General features: G+C 44.6%; 1 protein-coding gene and 1 pseudogene across 4 annotated transcripts in view; both read right to left on the bottom strand.

Annotated features, from left to right (window-relative positions):
• The window catches only part of ASTN2 (astrotactin 2), an 837,042-nt gene that overhangs the window by 38,812 nt on the left and 771,896 nt on the right, over nucleotides 1-26,334 (bottom strand). The window lies entirely within an intron of this gene.
• LOC115944086 (large ribosomal subunit protein eL21 pseudogene) lies at nucleotides 19,777-20,312 on the bottom strand (annotated as a pseudogene).

Here is a 26,334-nt window from a genome sequence, read left to right on the forward strand (position 1 = left end):
TTGGGGAATGAAACAATAAAAGAAATGGTCCCTGACCTTCTACAGTTTGTAATCTGACAACAGGAAGGTTTCTCAAATACAAGAACAGACCCATAAAGTAAAATGTAAGATTGCTTTTCTTGGCACTCTATTCCGGAAGGTTTAAATGTAACCTAGGTGGAGACAGGTGAATGAGGCAATCCTTCACTGTCCTCGCTCACTTAGTGGGGGCGTGGGGGGGTAGTAATTAAGAAAGGCCCGGAGGCTTCTCTATGCACAAATGCAAATCAGTACAATTCAACACATGCATCAGGGTTCTACAATACACCATACCCCAAGTCTGGCAGTGGAACAACTGAACGAACAATCCTACAGTGCAGTGGTTAAGAGGTTGAGCTCTGAATTTATGCTGTCTAGGATTAAATCCTGGTTCACCCCCACTTACAGCTTGCCTTGGACAGATTCCTTGACTCTTTACATCTATTTTCTCACATGTAAAATGGATATAATTCTGGTATCTAACTTACAGCACTGTATCGTATAAAAATTGAATATATTGCTTACAAATCAATTAGCATGTCTGGCATACACTAGGGCTCAAAATATGTTAACTATCATTATTGTTTTTATTATTATTGTCATCATAACAGGGAAGAGAGATAAGGACCCTTAGATTTTTTTTTTAACCCAACTTTTGGGTAAAATCCTATCCTTTTCCCGGTGACAACTGAAGCCTTGAGAAGGAAAGTGGCATGTCCATGGCCAAACACAAAGTAGGAGGTTGACTTAGAACAAAAACCTCATCTCTTGACTCTTAGAGCCTATGTGATCATTCCTATCAGCCAGCCTAGGAGATAAAATTGCTGAAAACTGCAGATGTTGCTCTTCAGTTTCTGATCAGCTATAGTCCACATGAATGTGAGCTCTCTTTACTATGTGCCAGGCGCTGTGCAAGGCACACAGTTCCACCCGGCCATCTTCTTAAACTTGGACTCCCTAAGAAAGATACAAAGCCCAGGAGAGACAGAAGTAGTTCAACAGGTTTCCACTATGTAATATATTCTAGCAGTGGTTTGCCAAATAGAATATGCAGAACTCCAGAGTTGAGAAGGAACGGTAGAGGTGGTAGGTAGGGGCTAAATTCTGCCTCCTCTTATACTCACGCTAACTTCAAACCAGAGCAACATCAGTTAGATCTGTTTTATATACTGATGTTTTATGTAAGTTGGGGAAAAAACAGTTTTAAAAATGTTGGCTTATAAGTTTTATTGCTAAAAATGTTTGAATCCAAAAACCCTGCCACATTCCCTGATAGGAATACAGAAATTCAGGAATGTTGCAGCTCCACTCAAGGCTTCGCAGCCTCTCAGGGTAGAGCCCAGGATTAAACCTATCTCTTTTGCTTCTGAGCTCCATGTGCCTTCCACTAGGACACCCTGCCTACATTAGCTCTGTCCCCTCCTCTCTGACATGTTATGGCTTGTGGCAGAATCCTCCTAGACCCAGGCTGCTGTCGCCACTGCCTCGCCCATGCCTGTCCAAGATTCTAACATTCTTTCTCTGTTTTTCTTTCCTTGAAAACAGATAGGGAGTTGGGAGTCGCTGTACAGGAATGTGCCTGTTCCCCATTATGGCTCTTCTGGGGCTGTAACCCGAGTGGGCTTGGGCCAGACCCCCACACATTTCTTTATCCACTCAGACTCAAGCCTTGCTCTCATTACAATCCACAGAAAAGGTCAATCATGATTCTGCTGAAGCTTCAGAACCAACCCAACAAAGCACAGAGTAATTTTTCTCAAGGCCCCACCGCCTGCCTCAATCCCCTATCCTTTTATCACTCCCTCAAATCCTCTGCCTCCTCATTTTCCCTCCCTCTCTCTCTCTCTTTCTCCCCTCACCCTCTCGCTTCTGATTGAGTTGAGGTCAGAGTCAAAGCTGGCCACAAGAGCAAATTGAAAACAGGCTGGGAAAAAAGCAGCAAAGAATTCCAAAATACAAGGGGCGGGAGTAGTGAGTTATTTAGCCCAGGTGGGGAGAAAGGTCCCCAGCTCAGGCCTCCATGCTCTTCTCAGGAAACGCCAAGGGGATGTGGAGGCCACTCTGGGCCTGGCCTCTCTCTAACCTGCGGATGCTCCTTGCTGTGGTGCCAAGGAGAAGCAGGGCTCTGTGTTTCCCACCTTTTCTTTACGTGGGCAAATGTAGAAATTCATTCAGAGACCTTGTCACTGACAAGATACATTTTTTGAGGGCCTCAGCTGCAGTAGATTTGTTTCTTCCAAAACACGTTATTTTAAATTTGAAGACCTGGTGTCTGATTCTCACGTTTATTGTAATGGCAGCATGAGGTAGAGGAAAGAGAGTGGGTTTGGGGGGCAGATGAGACCTGGTTTTAAAGCCAGCCTCCACCACTTAGAACTATACTATCTAGGGATGGATGATTAAACTCTCAGAGACGAATGCTGCTTCATCATCAGAGAATCAGGTAAGAAATAAATAATATATGCAGTATGCCTGCTACATGGATGGTGTACCAATGTGAGTGCCCCCCTCCATTCCTGCCACCACACCTCCATTAGGTCTCATCAGTTTGTCTGATGGCAAAATTTTTAGTGCTGAAGCTCAGCTGCTTTTAGATACATTATATAATACCTAAGTCCCAAGAACTTTCTTTTTTTTTTTTGCAAAAGGAAGTAATTTTTAAAAAGAAGGGAGGGAAGATGGACTGAAGGCAAGCAGAGAAAAGGAGAGTGGGAAACGAAATGTTTATTTCACTCTTATCGTATGGCATCACACTTTTACCTATATTGTCTTGATTAAACATTCTAAAACAACGCCACCTTGAGAGACTATGGACCCTGAGAAACAAACTGAGGGTTTTAGAGGGGAGGGGGGTGGGGGGATGGGTTAGCCCAGTGATGGGTACTAAGGAGGGCATGTATTGCATGGAGCACTGGGTGTTATACACAAACAATGAATCATGGAACATTACATCAAAAACTAATGATGTAATGTATGGTGACTAACATAACGTAACAAAATAAAATTAATAAAAAAAAAACCCATCTTGATTAATATTCAATTTAAATTGAATATTAAATTTAAAGACTTAGGTTAACCGTGCCTTTACAAATGAGGAAACAGGTTGAAGGAAGGCTAAGTGACTTACCTACTGGGATCCCATGCTTTTCCTACCGCACCTGGGCCCACAGACTGGGAGATGTTGTGTCAGCAGGATTTGTGTTCTGGTCATCTCTGTGTCGTCAGGACCCAGCATAAGGCTGGCTGTGCAGATACATGTGGCAGGCTATGAAACTGAACTTCAGTGTGATCCACCCCTATCTCCCCAACACCGGCACCGGACATGAGAACTCTCTTTTGGGAGAGCCAGGCTGCCTCCTATGTGACCTCTTTTAGGAGTGCATAGGACTCCCATGGAGAAGGGACTGCCAAAAAAAAAAAAAAAAAAAAAAAGAAGGCTCCCAAAAAGGCAATGGTGGTTTAGCGGACATCTACTGAGAACTCTTATGTGCCAAAAATTGTGTGAAGGCACTTCTGGCTCCTCCTCACGCCAGTCCTCAAGGGGACATCTGTTGGTTGGACCTGCTCTAAACCCATGCCTCCTTCTACTAAGAGCACCGGTTTTCCACCAGGGAACCAGCTCGCCCCCCATTTCAATCTATATGATTTTGCTGCAGGTAAGGCCTACTCCCTCCTTCAGAGATGGACATGTGGTTTGCAACCTGCTATTCCATGTCAGAGGCCAAGGAGAGATGAATGAGTGACTCAGGCCTGATCAATCAGACTAAATCCTGGGACAGCATCCAAGTCCTGGTGATGACATCATTGAAGCCTTGGATCGGTTGGGTCTGAAGCTAGATATACCCTTGGATATTTCACTTACATGAGTCAGTATTTTCCCTTTTCTGCCAAAGTACTTTCCATTTGTTTTCTGTTACTTACAACTAGGAGTCCTACCAGATACAAATCCTATGAAGCAGATTTTATGATTGCTATTTTATAAATGAAAAAAAAAATGCTCACAAGTCTCAAGCAGATTGCCTAAGGTCACACTCCATCTAAATAACAAGTCTGAAACTTCAAATCTATGGCTTTCAGACTCCAAAACCGGAGCCTTCCCATATCCCTAGGGCAAAGGATACAAAGATTCTATTATTCAACAAAAATCACTGAGAATTCCCAATTCCTGCTTTCTCTAGCCCTGTCTTCTGACCTCATTGCCTACACTGTCTTCCTCACCCACTCATTCCAGCGATGCTGGTATTCTTCCTCCTCCTCTAACATGCCATGGATGCTCCAACCACAGGGCCTTTGCACCCATCATTTCCCTGCCTGAAGAGCTCTTCACCATATTTTTGCAGGATCACTCCTTCTTGCCCAGATAGCTGCTTAAATGTCATGTCCTCAGAAAGGTCTTCTCCAGCTACTCAGTCTCATCTAATCATTCTCTATCCCTGTTTTCTACTTTATTTCTCTTCATAAAACTTATCAATCTTGCTCACATACTGATGAATTACTGTATTGTCTGTATCCCCCACTATGAGCTCCATGAGGAAAGGACTGTTCATTTACCACAGTGACTATGCACAGCAGATGCTCTGTAAATATTTGTCTAGGGAGTGAATGTATTTACTGGGTACCGTAACCTGAGGTGATGGCTGGGAACACAACATGAAGAAGAATGTCTTAGTTTGTGTTCCCTGGAAAGCAGAGACTAAGAGAATGGTTTGGGTACAGATGGTTTATTTGGGAGGTGATTCCAAGAAGCGGACATGGGAGAGAGGAAAGAATCAAGTAAGGAAAAGGAAACATCAATATAGAAATGCATCATGAAGTTTGCCACCATGAGTGATGGGCAATGGGAACTCTATTCTACAGGGACCTTCTAAGAAGTGAAAGAGATGTCTCCTAGAATTGTTTGGCTGAAAGCTAGGAGCTAGAGAACGTATTCCCTGATTCCTGAGGACCACTGGTTGAGAGCCTCCCCACGAGTAAAAACTTCCCCACACTTTTTTTTTTTTTCCAGCTGTGCATGCCTATGGGTGTAGGTAGCTCTTAGTCTTGTACAATGCCATGGGGCAGAAAGTGGAAGCTTGCTTTTAAAAGTCACTGGCAGTACAAGCTGAGCCTTGGTGCAGACAGTGCTTCTCACCACAGCTGCAGCTGCAGTAGCCCTGGGCCAAGAGGATACGGCATGGCCCCAGAGGTGTCTGCTACAAAGACCCAATCTCCGTCTTCGAGAAATCATAGGAAGAGCAACTGATGTGCCTTCCTCACTGAGGCCTAGGACAGCCCTGTTAACCCCACTGTTGAAACAGTTATTAAGCACCCACTAGGTTTCAAGGAAAAGACTACCCACTGTGGGATGCAGCACTGAGCCACCCTTTCCCTGTGGTGCTCATGACTTAGCGAGGCAGAACTGCGGTGGTTGCTTTTATGAGCGACCCATCAGAGAGTCCTGCAACTTATTATTAATACAGAATTTAATAATAATTAACCTCAGTATTAATATGCACTTGGCTAATAGAGCCTGCCCTCTTCTACAGTTGGATTAATCAGGGCCATACAAGCCCTCGTCATCCCCACCATCCTGAGGACAAATGATGCTAACGCATTTGGCTGGAGTGGGTATTGCTAACATGTGTGAGGAGAGCCAGTCTGGGGACCAGCCGGGCTGTGCAGGAGGAGCAAGGCGGAAGGACAGCCAAAGCCCCCTCGCCATCACTCTGAGGACCACGCTGTGTATTTACTGCCCTCGCAACACGCATCTAGGGAGGGTTTTCTTGTCTGCCTTTCCTTTTTTAACTTGCATTCCTAAATGTTACACTATGGTGAAGTGGAAAGAACCGAATGTACAAAATGTGCTTCTCATCAGAGTCTCAGTTCCTCTAACACTTGCAACTTTGTCTGGGCCGAGTGCTTCATTCAACGTCTCCCTCCTTGGGTAAAGAGGCAGGAAGCCTGTGTGCTGCTGGTGGGCCTGAAGAGCCCCTCGGACCACAGGTGTGACGGAACAGCCCACAGTCCGGTGAGCTGGGGCTACTATCCTCATTTTGTCCAGAAGAGAAGCTCAGAGAGTTGGGGCAAGTTGCCCAACCCCACAGCTACTACACAGTGAAGCTTGAACCCAGGTTGACCCAATTCCAGGGCCTGTGGGGTTTTTTCACCATAACACGTACTTCCTGATTGTTCGGTCTCTATGGGCCTCAGTCTCCTTGTCTTTTAAAGGAGGAGGTCAGTATCTACTCTGCAAGAGGGTCACGAGGAGTGAATTAAATTAAGTCCGTAAAAAAAAATATAAAAGTGCCTTATGATCTGCAAAGTGTGGTGTGCATTTAGGGATTGTTGTTGAGGTCAATCCACAGAGTGCCAGTCAAGAGGATGAAAATGTCACATGGCTGCTTCCATAGTTAGAAGGAGGAACAGGAGGCCTTCCTTTGGGAGGAACTGAGGTATGTGGGTGTTCAGCCCCAAGGACACAAAAATGGCATGATCAAGAAACTTTACAACCTGGAAACATACCCATCAGTGGCACAGAGGAATTCTGGTGTCACAGGAAGGAGAAAGGCATGGGGGGATGAGGGTGCTATAATGCAGGGGAATTTCGGGCTAGCATCCTGGGCCTGGAGCTTCCAGAACTCTTAGCTCTGGAGAGCCGGCTTCTCTTCCTTCAGTTCAGCTGAAGTCCTACACCTGCTCTGAGCCCTCACACCACCCTATCTAAAGCAGACCTATGCTACCTACTCTCAGTTACTCCTCATCATTGAACTCTTGATCTTCTTCTAAGCACCTATAGTTACCATGCTTATTTATTTACCTCCTTATTTTCATTTGATTACTAAAATGTTAGCTCCATGAGTTCAGAAGCTTTATCCATCTTGTTCCAACTTGTTCATAAGTTAACAACTTATGTTAACCGAAAACTTATGTTTTCGCTCATATCCGGTATCTTTCCAAAAGCTTTCCTTGGCCACCCTTCCATCTAGCAAGGGTCAGGTACCATAGGACGGGTTCCCACAATGCCCTCACTTCTCTCCAATGTGGTCCTTAGCCAACTGTCCTGCAATCACCTGTTTAGAGTCTCCCTCCCCCAGTGACCAAGAGGACTTATGGAAAGGGACCTGGCTTATCTTATTCATCATCTGAGTCCTGTGCCTGGGTGTGCAGAATGATCAAGTAGATGAGCTAGCATGGCTTCCTTCCCAGCTGGAAGAAGGCCCACTAGGGAAGGGATGTACTAGGGTTTCCCTGCACACCAACTTTTGAATGGTGTTGGGAAGGGCAATCCCAAGAGGCCAGTGGATCCTGTGTGAAAGAACACTGAATCCGGGGTCAAGGGGCACCCCTGTGTTCCTACAAGACTGTACAAATCTGTTCACATTTCTGCCAGAGCAAATGGCCATAATAGAAAGAGTGCATCAAACACTTACCCAGCCTTTACCTGATTTGCTCTTTAACTAATTCCAATGTCAAGACCCTCTTTATTGTCCTCTATATTTGCCTATCACTTTGCTTTCTCAGCCTGAGCCTCCCTGGGCTTCGTCTAGGTAGCAGATCCCCACACCCCAGGAAATTCCCCCCATTAGTGGTATTGCTTCTTGATCTCTGCCCAACCCTGGTGTTTCTGCCCAGCCAAGCCTTCCGCTGCATCACTTAGCATCCACACTGGCTGCCTGTGAATCCTTTGACTCTTCTCTCTTTCTGATGAAGATTATCACTCTCTTCTTACAACTCTCTCCTTTTGTAAAGCCCTTTAAAATTTACAATGCATGCCCCTACCTCCTTTGCCATCATATTTAGGCTTCACAAGTGCTCAGTGAGGTGGGCAAGATGGGATAGAAGTGAAAATTCCCTTTTTACAGAAAGGAAAACTGAAACTCAGGAAAGCAATGTGTCTACCAAAGAGGCCCTGGAGCTGGATCCCACGTTTCCTGACTTGTGATCCATGTGCTCTTGTCTCCTCATCCAGACCGTGAGCCCAGCTGTGACTAATACAGGCTTACAGCCCCGCCCTGAAGTACCTAATGAGGCAGTCACCCTTAGTGAGCCCTCCACACACTTCCTGACTTAGACAATTACATTTACTAAGACATCAGTATCAAATCCCTGTTGGGGAGGGAAGAGTAGCAGAAAAGGCCACACTGTGCTCCCGGGTTTTAAATCCTGGCTTTGCTAAATGACTCCTCTAAGCAAGTTACTTAATCTCTCTAATCCTCATTTTCTTCAACTGAAAAATGCATGTGAAAATGCCTACCTCAACAGAATCAAAAGAATCATACTGAGAGTTAATTTAGACAATGTATGCAAAGCACTTAGCACAGTGCCTGGCACATGGTGAACACTCAGTAAGTGGCAGCTTTATTGTTGTTATTACTTTTATTATGGAAAATGACAATTCGTAAAACATTTCACTTGAGGTAAGTGGAGAGAAGAAATTCGACAATCCAGGGAAAGTGAATTATCCTCCTGAATTTAGCACCTCTTACTCTGCCCAAACCAGAACTGCATAAACTATGTGCCCTGAGATTAAAATTTGCTGAATGCCCAAATCTCCCCTCCTTTTTCTAAACTTAAATGTCAAAGACTGTGGTTAGCAGATAGCTGGGATATCTTCCATAGATAAGGGAGCCTGTTTGTCTTTCTTCGTCTCTCCTGGGGTGATATACACACCAAGCTTCAAACCCAAATCTGACCAATATTCTCCAAAGGTAGCCTCTGGGGACCCCAATAAGGCACCAGGAATGAATGAGGTTCTAAGGCCATTCCATTCCCCAGCCAACTTCCCCCAAAACACACACTCTCTAACACACACAGCCACACACGTACACGTACACACACAAATGCACATCCCTCTCCTCATCCCATCCCTGTGCCCAGCCCTTATGGCAGGGAGACTCCAGGAAGGTAGAGAGAAGGCCAGCAAAGATGAGTCAGTTTTTCTAGTCGTGCAAGCAACACCATTCCACCAGGCTGAGGTGAATCACTGAGAAGAGGTGGACCTGGGAGGTGGCAGTGAGAAGTAGATTTCCAAATGAAAGAGAGAGACAGAGAGGGAGAGAAGGAAATAGTAAGGAATAGAGAAAGAGTCAGAAAAAGAACCAGAGCCAGGAAATACTCAGAGACAGAGAGCCTGAAGGAGGAATAGATAGCAAAAGAAAGGAACACAGAGAGAGAGACAGAGAGAGAGAGAGTCATACGCAGACGGAGAGACAAAAAGAGATCAAAACAGAGATAAAAGGAAACAGAAGAAGACCAAGAATAAGAGAAACAAGAAGGGAGGGAGGGATAGTACTATCCCAAAAGAGAAAGGGATAATACGAAGACAAAAAAAGAAACAGGAGGGAAAGAGGCAGAGAGGGACATAGAGAGCGAGACAGCTGGACACTGAGAACCACCCCTGCATGATGAGGAACAGAGGACAAGGCCTGACCATTGCGACGGCACCATCTTGGCTCTTCCAAGGGCTGGCTAATGCTCCTTCTTTTCATTCCATCTTCCATGGACTTACCTGGTCCCCTTCACTGAAGAGATGGACCCCAGGCCCAGAGGGTGAATGCTGCTCCCTTCCCTTTTAGCTTTGGACCAAAAACCAAGCCAGTCAAAGGTCCTATCACTCCATAACCTGGCTAGAAGAGGGCCTTGGGGTCCCACTGAAATCCCACAGGGAGAGGCGACTTTGTGGAGATGCCCAGAGGCCGGAAGGGCCTCCACAAGAGATGGTGGCCCTTGAGCATTTGACCAGGGCAACTTTAGTGATCCCACCTCTCCCAGGGGTAATGACCTGAGAGGTACAGAAGGGAGAGTGAGTAGGTAACAGCCATTTTCATCCAAATCCCCTCATCTATCCCTCCCACACACATACAGGACTTTTTTTCACTGTTAGAATGACTTCCTTGCTTCCCAATTTATATTAAAATTTTCCTTTAAATAGAGAAGGGGAAACAAGTTCTCTCTTCAACCCACAATGAAGGCTATAAAAGGGTTTTTAAGCTTGGAAAATTTGGCTGGTCAGTTTTTCCTACTGTTTAATACATGCCTTAGGTTACACTGAATGAGTAAACATGGTTTATAAGCTTCTAATTCATAACTAGCCCTGCAAGTTTACAGCATATATATATATATATATATGGTAAGTGTGTGTATAAATAGGGTATACACACATACACACATATATATAAATTATAGTATACATGTGTAGTATTCACATATATGGCATACATATATAAAATATGTGTATAAAGTATATAGATGCATACATACATACACATACACACACACAAGTAAATACTCACACATGTGAGAGTCTGTGTGTGTGTGTATAAGTAATCTCTCAAATTTGACATCTCATTAGGGGTTTACAAAACCATCTCTCTCATTTGATCCTCATAATAACCCCAGGGGGTAGGCAGGGTGAGATGTCATCCCCACTTTATAGGTAACCGGAGTTAAGGCAGAGGCTCAAGGGACCCACACATCTCCAAGGGGCCACACACAGCCCATGTTACAGCTCCCCTCCACAGTCACACAGACTGATTATTACATGAGCACAGGTCAGGCAATGACTATTCCTGGATCTTCAAGAACATAAAGCTAAGGAGAGCCTAAGGCATCATCTAATTTCAGGGCTTCATTTTACAGACTGGAAGACTAAAAGCTCAGCGGCTCACTCCTTGCCTAGATGGTGCCTCTGTGCAAATCAGGAAAAAAAAAAAGAAAAAAGAAAAGACATCCTTTCCTTAAACACTTCCCTTCTATGTATCTGAAAATTGTCCTAACACCCCAATTTATTAGAACAAGAAACTGATGATTAACACGTGACTATGATGTCTACAACTGGGATGATGAGTTTTTAGATGCAGTGTAAAGCCTGTGCAACTGTACAATGCATTCCTGGGAGGGAGCTCAACCAGGGTCAGGGCAGAGAGGAGGACAAGAGAGAGGTTAGGGAAGGTCAGATGAGAGAGGAACCAAATTGCTGAGGTCTAAGAATATAACTCATTTCACTTAAAGTATAACAGGAGAAAAAGAGTAACTAGTGTTTATTAAGCACTTAATTATGTCTGGAAGTTACAGCATCCCTTGAGTGGGACACATCTCTACCGCTGCCTTGCCTTCTCTCCTCCTCCTACACCTCATTTGAACATTCACAATCTGTTAGGTAATATACCTAGTATTTCATTTACTTCACCTCATTTCCGCTTCACAAGAATTCTAAGAACTATTTCCTCACATTTACACATGAAGATATCAAGACTAACAGAGGTGCAGCAACTTGCCCAGATTCATGCAGCAGACTGTGAGGCTGAGATTTGAGTTTTGTGAGGAAAGGGTAGAGGTCAGATTCCTCCACATTCTCTGAAGAGGGCTGAAAGGCTCTATCTACTCAATCAGTATGGACTCTTCTAGCACACCACACCCTACTTTGTATATAGGGCATTGAGATCCAGCAAGGGGGACTGATGTGCCAAAAGCCACACCGCATGAGGCACCAGCCAAGAAGGAAAGCATCTCTCTGACTGCTTGTTCTGTGTGTTTTACAGTGTCCCACAGTCAAATCATCCCTTTGCTCTCACTGAGGCTGTTGAACAGAGCCATGTGGACGATGGATTCATGGTCATCTATGCTCTGAGGCCACGATGGTGGCTCTGCCCCAGCTTGCCTCCTTGCTCCCATCTCTCCCTTACTAGCTTCCCAGTTTGGATGCAAACAGATATGGAGAGTCAACAGAAATTTAAAAAAAAAGGCAAGGCAAAACAAAATTAAAGCCAGGAATCTGCCATAACAGGCAAAGCAGTGTCTTTGGATACCAATGGAAATGGGTTTTCTGTCTTCAGAATCCTCTTGTATAAATGGGAATAAGTACTCCTACTTTAATGAAGTATTTTAAGGATTTAATGTGATGCAAAGTTTCTGGCCTGATGCTTGCCCATGATGCATTCAGAGCTTTGTTTTACAGACTGGAAAATAAGGAGAAGTGGTTATTGGCCAGGGTCACTCACACTGGACTAGAACTTTACAGTGTATATGGTAGTTCATATCCATCAACTCCTTACCATGGTCTATATGACCTAAGTGATCCAGGACCTCACTACTACTCACTGCAGCTAGAACCCGTGTGCCGGCCATACTTCAATGACTCAAAGTCACATCATCAGAGGTACTCCCTGATCACCTTAACTAAAGCGGCATCCCCCAACCTCTATCCCTATCCCATCTTTATTTTATTTCAAGCACATGTTACTCTTTGATATTATATTATATTGTATAACAGTTATTTTATCCTCATCCCTCCCCTCACCCCCTGCCACGGAAACATAAGCTCAATGATAGGAAGCATTTTGTTTTCTTTGATGCTGTATCTCAGCTTCTAAAACAGTTTTTGGTCATAGAAGGTGCTCAGTAAGTGTGTATTAAATGACTTAACTCATAATTCCTCACGAAACACCAAGAGGCTAACCAGGCTGGGATTCTGATTCCCATTTTACACATGAATAAACTGAGGCCCAGGGAGGTGAAGAAAGGTCTCCAAACTTCAGCCGCTAAGTGACAGAGGTGTGACAGGCACACTGAGTCATCAGACTGTAATCCAAATTTCTCTCAATCCCACCAAACTGTATTTCCTACTATCGCTCCCCTTCATTTCCAAGTATGTACTGGCGAGTGGCTGTTATTTGCGATTCCACTGCTGAAGTGAGAAGCCACAGGAGATGGAGGTGTTAGGAGTGATTTCCCCATGTGTTCTCCACCCAAACATAGGCCTTGCCAGGGTCATGCTGTGGACAAGCCAGAGCATGGGTCCTCAGGGGGAAGCAGGCATCACCCATGGTCCAGAGCAGCCACCAGCAGCCAAAAGGAGGAGGGGCTCGGTATCAAATTGGGAGAATGGAGGAAGAGGTAGGCAGGGATTGTGTAGTCATTTTCAAGGCTCCAGAGGGCCAGAAGGGAGAAGTCCAATTTCCCTTTCGGAGCAATTTCCACTCTGTGAAGAGGTGATGACTTTACTTCATTGCCCCGAGGTTTCCACTTGCCTCCTGGGGACAGCCAAGTCCTGCAGGGGAGGGAGGGCCTCACCAGCTCTTGGGTTCTCTGGAGAGGAAAGGCCTGGGCTGGGCCTTGGGTTGGGATCTGACTTCCTCTGTGACTCACCTGCCCCCTCTGGACATCAGCTCACTTACCTATTAAAAGAAATCTTGGGCCCAGAGGAACTCTGGGGATTGGTTTGGGGCGCTGGTGTTTAGAAAAACGTGGGCATGCTATAGGCCCATTCTGTGTTTGGTGCTCCACATACGTGATCTCCTTAATCCTTACAGACGTTGGCATTATCGTGCTCATTTTGTAGTTGGAGAAATAGCAGTGCAAGGTCAATGGTCGTGTCCAAAATCACACCAATAGGGAAACAGTGTTGGGATCAGAACCAAAAGCTGTCCAGGCTCTTAATATTTGTCCTCCTCAAATGCAGAGCTGGGGTATTGTGCTCAGACATCCTCAGAGGCAGAGTCAAGGCCCTTAGAAACCACTGAAGTAAATCTTCTATCTCTCAGACAGATAAACAGGCACGAAAGGAAAGTGCCTTGCCTGAGGTCACACAGCAGGATAAAAGCAGAGTCTAATTAGAACCAAGCCAGACTTCCCTACTGAACGAAAAAGCGAATGGACGTTCACTGGTGGTCTGCATTCCATCATTATTAGCCAGGCAGGAAGAAGGTGGGCAGCCTGTAGGCCGAAGGGCAGGAGTTCCTAGGACAACCGCCCTTCCAAGCCTCACCCTGCAGACCACAACATTCCCACAGCCTAGCACAGTGCCGGTGCCCGGTGGATATTCAAGAATTTCTGAATGAATGAATTCACAGACCAGAGTCACTCCTTTCACCTTTGGTTCACACTCATCTACTTGTCTGATACGTTCTTTCTGTCCTGCAAAGTCAATCTTCAGGACCCAGGTTAAGGCCCATGCCCACCCCCAATGCCTTCCCTGTCCACATTCCACTTTAATTCACAGGGACCTTACCAGCATTTTATTTTATTTTAATTTTTTTAAAGATTTTATTTATTTATTTGAGAGAGAGAGAATGAGAGAGACAGAGAGCACATGAGAGGGGGGAGGGGCAGAGGGAGAAGCAGACTCCCCGCCGAGCAGGGAGCCCGATGCGGGACTCGATCCCGGGACTCCAGGATCATGACCTGAGCCGAAGGCAGTCGCTTAACCAACTGAGCCACCCAGGCGCCCCAAGGACACTTATCTTTTTTTTTTTTTAAGATTTTTATTTATTTATTTGAGAGAGAGAATGAGAGAGAGCACATGAGAGGGGGGAGGGCCAGAGAGAGAAGCAGACTCCCCGCCGAGCAGGGAGCCCGATGCGGGACTCGATCCAGGGACTCCAGGATCATGACCTGAGCCGAAGGCAGTCGCCCAACCAACTGAGCCACCCAGGTGCCCACTTACCAGCATTTTAAACCCGGGCTTTTCTGAGCCTCCGTTTCCTCACCTACACAATAGGATGGGAGCAGAGTCCCCATGACATCGGGAGAGTTCCATGAGGCACACGTGACATACTCACTAACAGGTGGCAGTCACAGCCTTCATCACTTCACCTCGTCCTACCACCTACCAACATGTTCCACTCACCCTTCTAGAACCTCAATTTCCTTTCAGTATATCCATCAACAGGACCAGTCAGCTGCCTGTGAAGTAGGGGTGTGTCTGTATGCGTGTGCTAAACACCCCGCACAGGGAAGCCCTGATTCACGAAGGCGTCATTGACACCTTTGCCCTCATGTAGGGCACTTCATGGTTTACAGGGCACTTTTCTTTTCTTTTTTTCTTGTGATCCTTAGAGCAAAACTTCCATGCAAATGATGTTACTTTTACCTTATAGGTGAGGAAAGTTGAGGATCAGAAAGGGGAGTTGATCTGCCACAGTGATAAATGCGAGATGGGGGACTCTTGTAAGGGCTTAGGACCTGGACCCAGCTCTGCTAACCCCCTGTCAAGTGACCTTTCCTCAGCATCTCCATGCACAAGGTAAGGACATGACTGGAGCACACAGAAGGGAGTGCTTCCATGGAAGAAAGCACTGGGAAGATCAATAAAAGGCAGGGCGACAGCATGGGAAGGGCAATTTGGAAGACCTGCACAAGACGGTTTCAGAAGACCCCGGAGGCAGTGAGATTTGGGACTCAGCCTCTAGAGCACCATTTCCATCCCATACCCCTCCTCTACCTCTGAATTTTTAAACACATCCCCTGGTAAGCTGAATTTTTAAATAGTTCCCGTTTGGATATTAATATGAATTTTGACTTCTCCCTTTTATCTAGGGACAGAATCCGGATTATGATTAGAGGTCAATCGCTCAGAAAATGGCAAAGCCTGTATCATGAGCCAATGGATGTTTGGAAATGGTTGCTTTGGTGGGGGCCATGTGGGCCAGATATAGGGAAAATGTGCTGGAGGGCTTCTAAGAAAGGTTTCCTTTCTCTCTTAAGATGGAAACATGAAGGGAGAGTCCATTTTCTCTTTTGAATATATCTGAATATAATGCTTAGAAGCCTTGCAGCCATCTTGTGATCAGCACCAGGCAGCCATCTTGCTATGAGCCTGAGGGAGGGACCACAAACAAGGGTACCACAGAGAACCAGAGCTGGATCTCTGTTGTGCCACATTTGGATCCACCCTACCTCTGGACTTCTGGTAACACAAGATAATGCATTCCTTATTGTTTAAACGGATTTCAGTTGAAATTACTGTTCCGGGCAGCCAAAGGCCACCTGACTCCTCCTTGGGGCTCTTATGTGCAGCCCTGCTTTGTGACCCAGCGCAGGTCTCACCACTGGGTGTTATGACCTATTGAGTCAGGTAGTCAGAAGTTACTGGTCACAAACAATAATGTTAAAATATTTAAGAATGCTTGGCTTTTTAGATCATCTAGACCAATTGTTCTCAAACTTTATCATGCATCAGAATCACCTAATGGGAGGTTCTTGTTCAAACACGATTGCAGGACCCCACCCCCAGAGTTACTAATTCAGTAAGTCTATGGTGGGGCTTGGAAATTGAAATTTCTTTCAAGTTCCTAGATACTGCTGTTGCTGCTGGTCTGAGCACCACATTTTGAAAATAAGTGATTTAGATAATTTAATACTAATGTCTCTCACATTTGTTTGCACATAGGTATGATTTCTTGGACAGGAGAAAAAGGAAGTGAAACTACAGCTAGTCCTCTTGTACCTGGAAACATCTAGGGGAGTGTATCTTGCCTTGACTACATCCTTCATGGGTGTCATGTGGAAATGAAGGTTGAGATCTAAGGTTCCAGATGCCTATTACTTCAGACCCAGAAAGCCTAGGACGTAGGTTCAGTGATGGAGTGATAACACGGAATGAGATGCCTATCTTCATCTCCCAGCTAACACATCTATGAAATTAAAAAGTACTATAGCCATTACCCATGCTGTTATTGTCATCACTTAGACTTTATCAATTCCTTTCTCATCCATCATCTCATCTAATCTCCATAACAACACTGTGAGAAGGGAACAATCATTATGAATATAAATATGATGAGAAGGAAGAGGGAGAAGAAAAGGGGGAGGACCAGAAGGGGAGTGAAGATAACTCCCATTGTACAGATGTGGAAACTGAGGTTGAATGACTTGTCAAACAAGTAAATTCCTGAGCTAAGATTCAAACCTAGGTTTCTCCACCATTAAGTTCTGTATTCTTTCTAGTAAACTGTGATATTTTCAGTAAGTTGGCACAGGAGTTAACTATGGGTAAGAAACAGAAAGTTCAGGAATTCTAGGGCCATCTCACCTTCCAAAAGAAGGCTATCCTCTTGCTTCAGAAACAGTAGCAAAGCAGACTCAGCCTATTGGGATGGCATGGTGTGGAAAGAGCATGGTGATCTTGGGTGGGTTACTAAACTTCTCTGAGTATCAAGTTCATTGGCTTTAAAATTCAATGTCATAACACCTTCCTTGCAGGACTGTGAAGACTGGCAATATTATACAGAAAGATCGTGACAGTCTTTGGCCCAAAGTAGGCCCTAAATAATAGAAGGCTCTTATGATTTTGATAATGATGATTATTCAGGGATGTTCTAAGAATGAACATGTATGAGGCAGGGGGCAAGGAAGAGGCTCAGATCCATGACTAGCAGGTTCAGCTTGGGTAGACGTGGGCACTTCTTATTGAACCAGGCCTTGGATGCCAGCTTCTAAAGCTATAATTTGCTAAATCAACCAGTTCACGGGCCTTACTTCACAAATTATTACTTTGCTGTTTCAAAGGCCTCCCATAACTAGAACCAGCCCTCCACAAAGCAGGCAGAGTCAGAGCTGAGTTCTACGAGGAAAGCATTGTCTCAGGGGTTGTAGATGCCTGGAATGTATTTTTTGGCCAGTGCTGGTGGTTGGATTTTTAGCAAGGAGAGAAGGGACAAAATGTTTTGTTGTTGTTGTTGTTGTTGTTGTTTTTAAATCACATAGCTTAGATGCTTAGATTTGGACTGAAGTCTGTCTCACTCTAAAACTCTAACATTATGGGTACTGCCTCTGTTCCACTAACAGAATATTTCTCTCCTTTTTTTTAAAAGATTTTATTTATTTATTTGACAGAGAGAGAGAGAGACAGTGAGAGAGGGAACACAAGCAGGGGAAGTGGGAGAGGGAGAAGCAGGCTCCCTGCTGATCAGGGAGCCCGATGCGGGGCTCGATCCCAGGACTCTGGGATCATGACCTGAGCTAAAGGCAGCTGCTTAACCGACTGAGCCACCCAAGTGCCCCCGACAGAATATTTCTAACATGGGTTGGACACTTTGGTGAAGGTAAAAGAAAAGCCATTCTTGGTGGGAGAAAGGTTGAGGGTCCTATTTTTGAGTGGCTTCGGCAAGTGTCTGCATTCTCTACCAGAGTAGGAAAAAAAAAAGTCTTTTCAAAAAATTTTGTTCTAGTTTTACCTAGTAGGTGCTATGTGAAACATAACTGAGTTGACTGGAAGGCAAGTGAATTGCTGAAACACAGTGCTTTACTATTTGAGCCACAGATCTTAACCACCGTGGGTAAACATGTTTCCATGGGAAAATGTGGTCAGAGTTCCCTTCCGTGCTGAGGTGCCAGGAACACCTTTCCCTTGCAGCCTTTCACTGATTTCTGTGGGGCTTCATGGTGTAATGGAAAGAGCTCTATATTTAGAACAAGATGACATGAGTTCCAGTCCCAGTTTTCCCGCTCTATTAGTTGAATGACCCTTGGACTCTCAGTTTCTTTATCTGTCAAGCAGGCATGAAATCTCCTACTTCTCTGGGGTCTTTTGAGCTTAAAGGAAAAATAATGTTTGCAGAATCACTTTGAAAGCTGTAAAGCCCCTGTACAATTCTGAAGAGTTGTTAGTAACTCTCTGGTCTGTTAGGATGTGAGCCCCCCTACACACCGACACAACTTCGACATGAAAGTGGCCATTCACTTCTCAGGGCTTCATGGCCAAGGCCCCAGTCCTCTCTGCGGAGACGTACCTACTTCTGTCTCTATGCTGCCCGGGTATCTCTACTCTAAAGGCTTCAACTTCTAAAATTCATAAGCTCCAAAGTTAAAGAATGCTGAAAAGGAGCAATTATTGCAACACGTGTGGACAATATGTGGTGTAGATCATTGCTCTTGCCTGGGGCCCTGCTGACAGAGCATAGAGTAGAGGATGGAAGGTGTGGCATTGGAGGAAAGCCCCAGAGCATGGGGGCCAGTGACTTCCCAGCTCACGGGGGTGGGATTTTGTCACATTCTCTACCTTCACCCAGCCTGAGAACCAGAATATCACTGACAGCTTCTGCCTTCTAAGGCCACTGTAACATAGCAATAAAGTAAGCATCGGATTAAAACCTGTATCCAAAAGGTATTCATCTCACTTATACCACTGGTCCTTAGATGGAGTGACAACGTCAGCACAGAGCAGTAAGCACAGGAGACTGATTAAAACAAACCACTGCTGCATTCAACAGCAGGGACAGAAGGAAGTCCTGAGAACTCTCAATGTGGCAAGGGGGCCTTCTCGATCCTTTATCCTGCAGGTGCCAGCCCTAAGCAAAGCTCTTACTCTACTGTTTCCCTGCTGAAAGGTCTTCAATTATTCATGGGCCTCAGAAAAAGGTCAAAACTCGTCACAGTCGCCCTAAATGAGTCCCAGCCACCATTCCAGGTCCACTCTTTCCACCAACCATCCCTTCTGGATTCATCCCCAAATGGGTCCCCATTCCATACCCGTCCCGCCTTTGTGTTGGCTGTTCCCCCAACTTGGTAGACCAATTCTCCCCATCTCCTTGCCTGTTATCCGCAGTCTTATTAAAATCCTACTCGTTTCCAAGGCCCAGCTCAAATGTCATCTCTAGGAAGCCCCTCCTGATCCCAAACCCCTCCAGATTCCCCTCCATTCCTCCTTCTCTAATCCACAGAGACCTCTATTATTTGGTGCTAATTTTATTTACACAAAGGACAAGATATCAGAAGGCTCAAGTTTGTGCACAATGTTCTAGCATCTCCTACGTGCATGCCTGCCACATCACAGAAACCTCTCAAAGCATCTCTTTCCTTATCTCTAATCATAATATATATATATATATAAATCATATATAATCATAACCATAATACCTACTTCATGGAGGTGGTGTAAGCAGCAAAAGAGATGGAAGTAAATTTTAATTTTGGAAATAGGATAAATTTGTCATTGATTTTTTAGTATGCCTCCCTAAGCTGTTGCTTTGTTTTGTTTTTTTAACTTCAGTGAGGCCAGTCTACAGTCTTGAGGTCTTTTATTTTCTTTACATTTATCATGCCATGAATTCATAGGGAATAGGTTCCAGAAGTTCGGGCTCCTTTCCATTGGTTCTCACAAAGTGTGCTTCTCTGGGTGGGGCAGGCTGGCGCTTCAGCTGAACCCAAGTACCCTTCTCTTTGGCTTTCTTCTTTTTCTGATCATTTTCCTTCACACGCTTCAGGAAGCTATCTCGGCTCTTTGAGTGTTTAATATGCTCAATGCCTACATTAATTCTCTTGGCAAGAATCTTGCCTTTAACTTGTTTGTTTACAACAATGCCAACAGCATGCTGAGTAACATTGTAGACTCTTCCAGTTTTGCCATGGTAACATTTGTGGGACATTCCTTTTTGAACAGTGCCCACTTCCTTGATGTCCACAATATCACCTTTCTTGTAGATTCGTATGTATGTGGCCAAAGGAACAATTCCATGTTTTTTAAAAGGCCTAGAGTACATATAGTGGGTACCTCTCCTCTTTCCCTTTGTGTTGGTCATTTTGGCAAGTTACTGAAAGATGGCGGTTCTGGCCGAAAAGCCAATGAGGCCAGTCTAATCTCTGTATCCTAGGTGCTCAGATCCAATTCTGACCCAGCACAAGTTAGAAATATCTGATGAATGAAAAAATGCAGAAACAAAACAAAAAAAAGTACACACACACGCAAGAAAAACCTTGACTGAATCAAGTAAGAGTCAGGAAACAGGACAGAAGACTCCTTTCAACATGAGAATGACCCCTTTCCCATCAATTAAATTAGGGTTCTCTGATACTCCTTTTCATAACACCTAGTTGTTCTCTTCACATATCCTATCACAACATGAATTGTATCTCTACTTTGTTGGTCTAATTCATTTCAGCTGCATTTGACAAGTCCCCCAGTGATGGGGACCATTTCTCTTTTGTCCACTGAACTGCTAGCACCTAGAACAGCACTAAATATGTATCTGTTCAATGAAAGAATACACTGATATTTGTACTTATAAAAACAGAAAATAATATCCAGATGAAAGGTGAAGGCTTTCGTTCAATAACTATTAATGTAAGCAGAGACACCTTCCGTCTTGCCCCCATCCCATCCCCTAGTCTGGGTTACGAGGCCCATGCGTTGTTCCCATTGCCTCTTCCACTTTCCCTGACGGAAACACTTACACTATATTGCCTTTGTCCTTGCCTGCTTGCCTTCTAGACTGACATCTCCAAGACAGAACCACCTATCATTTGTCTTTAGATCCTCACCGCACAGCAGTGGGTGCTGAAACACAGTGATAGGACAAAACCACAGCTGTGAAGTTCTGTAATTCAAGGCCCCTCTGCTCGCCGATGCTCATATGCTGTTTCTTTTATTTGGCCTCTCTATTCGCCAAAATTTCTCCATGTTCACACAACGGTCGAACAAACAGAACTGAAACTTTGGTTTTATAACTTACGTTGGAAACCACATGTTCATTTGAGAGTTCTATCCTATTTCTGACAAGCGCGACTTTCCCTTCTGTCTAGGACCTACGGACATCATGCGAGATGGAGTGGCATGCATAACGTGGATGTGTGGTGGGGACACTAGGAACTGCAAACACACAGGGAAGCCCTGGGGGGTGAATAATGAGTTCTGATGGAATCTGCCTGCCCCTGAGTTTCCAAAGCCAGAAAACCCAGCAGGGTCTCTTGGAGAGAAGTTTTAAAGATGGCTCAGGGTTGGGACAAAGTGTCCCCTGCAAACGGAAGAAATCAGAGAACTTCCCCGAACATCGTGGAATCAGAAGAGCTGAGGCCGCTGCCACATGGGGGACAGGATACCAGTGGAGAGGCAGAAAATCAAATTTCAGGTCATAGGCACTGAGGGATAATGGTCATGACTGAAGCCAGAGAAGACGCGAGCCAGGGCAGCTGGGAATGAGAGAAGTATCACCTGTAAACACGAGGCACTCTCCTGTGTGATTTGCCACAGTGATCGCAACAACCCTCGGCGGGCTGCCACGGTTACACAGAGGATGCCACAGAGGATCAGGAGGCTGAGCAGTCCGCCCAAAGTCACAGGGCTCCTAAGACATCATGTCAGGATTGGGAACCAGACCGGTATGTTCCAAATGCATGACTAACCCTGTTCTAGGACAATGCCTCCTGTCTGACGCTTAAGCTGCCTCTGGCTGATGTGACCAGAAGGAGCCAGAGCTGTGTTCCGATCTTGGGTTATCTTCCGTGAAAAACAAAAACAAAAACAAAACAAAAAGGAAGGCAGGAAAGGAGGGAGGGAAGGAGGAAAGGGAAAGGTAAGAAGGAAAGGAGGGAGAGAAGAAGAGACAAAGACAGAAAGAGAAAGAAAGAGCGAAAGAGCGAGAGAGAGAGAGAAAAGGAATTCCGGCTCCGTGCCAGCCCCACTGAGACAGGCTATTCAGGGCTTCATATTGGAAACACTCTCTAGGTAATTCTTTTTTTTTTTTTTTTAGGATTTTATTTGTTTATTTGAGAAAGAGACAGAGATAGTGAGAGAGAGCAGGAGCAGGGCGGGGAGAGGGAGAAGCAGGACCCTGCTGAGCAGGGAGCCCAATGCAGGACTCGATCCCAGGACCCTGGGATCATGACCTGAGCCGAGGGCAGACGCTTAACCGACTGAGCCACCCGGGCGCCCCTCCAGGTGATTCTTATACCCCAGGGCAGACAACCACGGATCTGGAAGGGACTTCTGCTCTGGCTATGTTTGACTTGTGCTTTTAACATCCTTTCCAGCATCTGGGCTTTATGTCCCAAGTCTCTCTGCCTGCTGGTGCTCAGAGTGAAAGCTCTTCGTAGCAATCTAAGGAAAAGTACTAAAGACACATGCTTTATTAATTACAAAATACATACTTTTTTTTTTTTTTTGGTCTTTCGATATATCTGAAATTGAGATGTGTCCTACCAATGATGATGACATACAAACAGTTTCCATCAGCCAGGGCAGGTGGATGTCACTGTGTGTGCCTTGTGTGACCCTGGCCATCATTCCTGGATATAGACACAGCCCTTGGTGTTTCAGGACATAAACTACTTAAGAACTAATCGTGAAAGAAACGTGAGTTCTGACTCTTGTCTGACAGCCTTCACTGACAACTGCCTGTAAGATCAGGAAAAGCACCAGCATTAAAACTGGAAGGAAAATCCCAGAGATAATAAAGGAGCCTTCTTTGAAGAAATTCATTTAAAAAAAAAAAAAGAGGGCACCTGGGTGGCTCAGACGGTTAAGCGTCTGCCTTCGGCTCAGGTCATGATCCCAGACTCCTGGGATCGAGTCCCGCATCGGGCTCCCTGCTCCTTGGGAGCCTGCTTCTCCCTCTGCCTCTCTCTCTCTCTCTCTGTGTCTCTCATGAATGAATAAATAAAATCTTTAAAAAAATAAAAAATAAAAAAAATAAAAATAAATAAAAAATAAAAAAAAAAAAGAGTGACATACAATACACACTGCAACACGGAAGAACAGTGAAAGGAGCCCAGTCACTAAGGATCACATACAGTTAAGAGTTCATTAATCTGCAATGTCCAAAACAGGCCAATCCATGGAGACAGAAAGTAGATCAGTGGTTGTGTGGGACTGGGGAAAGGAGAGGAAGAAGGGAGTGGATGTGAACAGGTATGGGGTTTATTTGGGGGGTGCTGACAATGTCCTAAAAATTGATTGTGTTGATAGTTACAATTCTGTGAATGTACAAAAAAAAACTATTAAATTGTACATTTTTATATAATAGGGAAATAGTATGGCATGCAACTTATATCTCAATATTGCTGTTAAATAAATTAAAAAAAAACTATGGGGTGGGGTGGGGAAGAAATGCAGTATAACCAATCCTCTGACTGCCAAAGAGAACAGCAGTATATGGAAAAACCCAGACTTGCAATGACCTTGCATCAGAAAGTGATTCAGGAAAGTAAAAAGCTGAATGTAAAGAAATTTTATGAATATTTGAACATGTATTTTACTTTTATATCACAAAAGTGATATATTACAAAAATATAATCAAAATAAATGAGCTCTTTCAATAAGTCTAAAAATTTAATTGGTAGGAAAGCACTGAGTTATAGTTTAGTTGGCAGCATTTTCTTTCCTAATGGCACCTAAAATAAAATGACTCTTAAAATCAAGGACATGTCAATGTGATGAAGATACAGTATTTGAGTCTCAGCTACTGGGGGCCGGTTTCTCCAGTCAGTGACGAACTGTGAATTACTGGAAAGACCCTCCTCCATTCCCAAGCTCTCACATCTCTCAAGTGGATTTATGTGTAAGGATCCCCCTGGCTCTCAGATGTTCTAGCTGCAATTTAAATTTCTATTCATGTCTGGAGGAAAATTCAACAATCGTTCGATCCTGCACCAGATCACAGGCTTGAAACATAAGGGAAGAGAGGAAAGTATCACATCCACCTAAATTTAAATTTCCTTCTACTGAAAGGGAATATGCTGGAAGAGAAAGGTAAAATGACTTCTTGTACTTTTCCCTTGATTATCTGCAGAGTTTCATTTCTTAATCCTCTCTGAATCCCAGATCCCCAGAGATCTGACAGTGAATGGAATAACACATTAAGAGGGGAAACTCTGGGCCTGTGGTCAAAATGTGCTCATTGCGGCAGCCAATTGCTTGGGCGGCAGCTTTGGCCCCTGGATGAGTTCTTGGCGTGTAACTGTCCAGCCTGTAGGTGGCTTCCTGATGATCTGTGCGCAGGGCAGCCGCCAGGACACCTACAGCACTAACCCCGGTGGGAGCTCACATGCAGACAGGACTTTCAAAAAGAGAAACATGATGGAAGAGGAGAAAGGCTTATAAGTGCCATCAGAGAGAATCGTTTTTAGTAGGTTCGAGAATTCCTTTGGTTACCAGACTGCACACTTGAGATTATTTTTGTTTAAAATGCAAAGGCCCCTGTTTATTTCAGCAGTCTTCAAAATAAGTGAGAAACCGGAAAGGCCTAAATGCCCAACACTGGCGAAATGGTAGATAAAATCTGGGCTATCCATATTATCAAACTGTATACGGACACTAAAATGTTTGCAAGTAGTTTGCAAAACTTTTTTTTTTTTTTTGAGGAAAGGTTTGGATTCCACCATCGAATAAAAAAAAAAAGTAGAAAAAAATGTAAAATACATTATGTTTTCCACTATATAAAGAATATGCATTGACTGGGAAGGAAATATACCAAAATTCTGATCATCTCAGACCTGTTTGGTTCTAAGAGCTTTGTTACTATTCTGCATTCCCATTCTATAATGAATGTGCAACACCATATTCTTTGTTTGGTTTGTTTTTATTTTTATTTATTTATTTATTTTTTAAAGATTTTATTTATTTATTTGAGAGAGAGAGAATGAGAGACAGAGAGCACGAGAGGGAGGAAGGTCAGAGGGAGAAGCAGACTCCCTGCCGAGCAGGGAGCCCGATGCGGGACTCGATCCCGGGACTCCAGGATCATGACCTGAGCCGAAGGCAGTCGCTTAACCAACTGAGCCACCCAGGCGCCCCTGTTTGGTTTGTTTTTAAGTAGGCTCCATGCCCAGCATGGAGCCCAATGTGGGGCTTGAACTCATGACCCTGAGATGAAGACCTGAGCTGAGATCAAGAGTTGGATGCTTGGGGCACCTGGGTGGCTCAGTCAGCTGAGCGTCAGACTCTTGGTTTTCGCTCAGGTCGTGATCTCAGGGTTGTGGGGTCAAGCCCTGCATATTCAATCTGGAGTCTGCTTGATATTCTTTCCCTCTCCGTCTGCTCCTCCCCCTTGTATGCATGCAGATGTGCATTCTCTTTTGTCTCTCTCAAAATAAATAAATATAATTTTTAAAAAAGATGGGCACCTGGGTGGCACAATCAGTTGAGCCTCTGACTCTTGGTTTTGGCTCAGGTTGTGATCTCAGGGTCGTGGGATTGAGGCCCCTGTCAGGCTCCTTGCTCAGTGTGGAACTTGCTTAAGTTTCTATCTCCCTCTCTCTCTGCCCCTCTCCCTACTCACTCACTCTCTCTCTCGCTCTCAAATAAATAAATCTTAAAAAAAAAAAAGTTGGACCCTTAAAAAAATTAAATCCATTTATTATAGATAATTTAAGGAAGTGAGGAATGAGGAAGATATAAACCTGCCAGATTTATATATTCTGGTACATACTCTTACAGTTGCTGTTGCTTGAATCAAGACACAACACGCATGCATGCACGCACGTGAAAGTATGAACCACTATGAAGTTTACCCAGCCTATAACTCTACTTTCTGAGAACTGGCCCCAACACACACAGTACTGAGCGTTTCAGCCATGGTTTTCCCAGGTAACCCTACATCTTTAATCATAGCTGACTGAATCAAGAGTAAAGACTTAACCCAAGGTGGCCCAATCATATTTTTTGTCCAGGAACTTAAAGCTAGCAAGACCAAGGTACTGGGAAGACAGGTGGCTGGCTGAGACACTGAACCAGGCAGTAACTCTACACCATGAGGAGAGGCAACAGATGATGGGCTTCTGGAAGACTAAGAGAACAGCACCTGTGATTCCCAGTAACTCCCAGTTCCTAGGTCTTTTTGAATTACA

Source organism: Leptonychotes weddellii, chromosome 14 (genome assembly GCF_054177405.1).
Source record: "Leptonychotes weddellii isolate Sample4059 chromosome 14, ASM5417740v2, whole genome shotgun sequence".
Classification (NCBI taxonomy): Eukaryota; Metazoa; Chordata; class Mammalia; order Carnivora; family Phocidae; genus Leptonychotes; species Leptonychotes weddellii.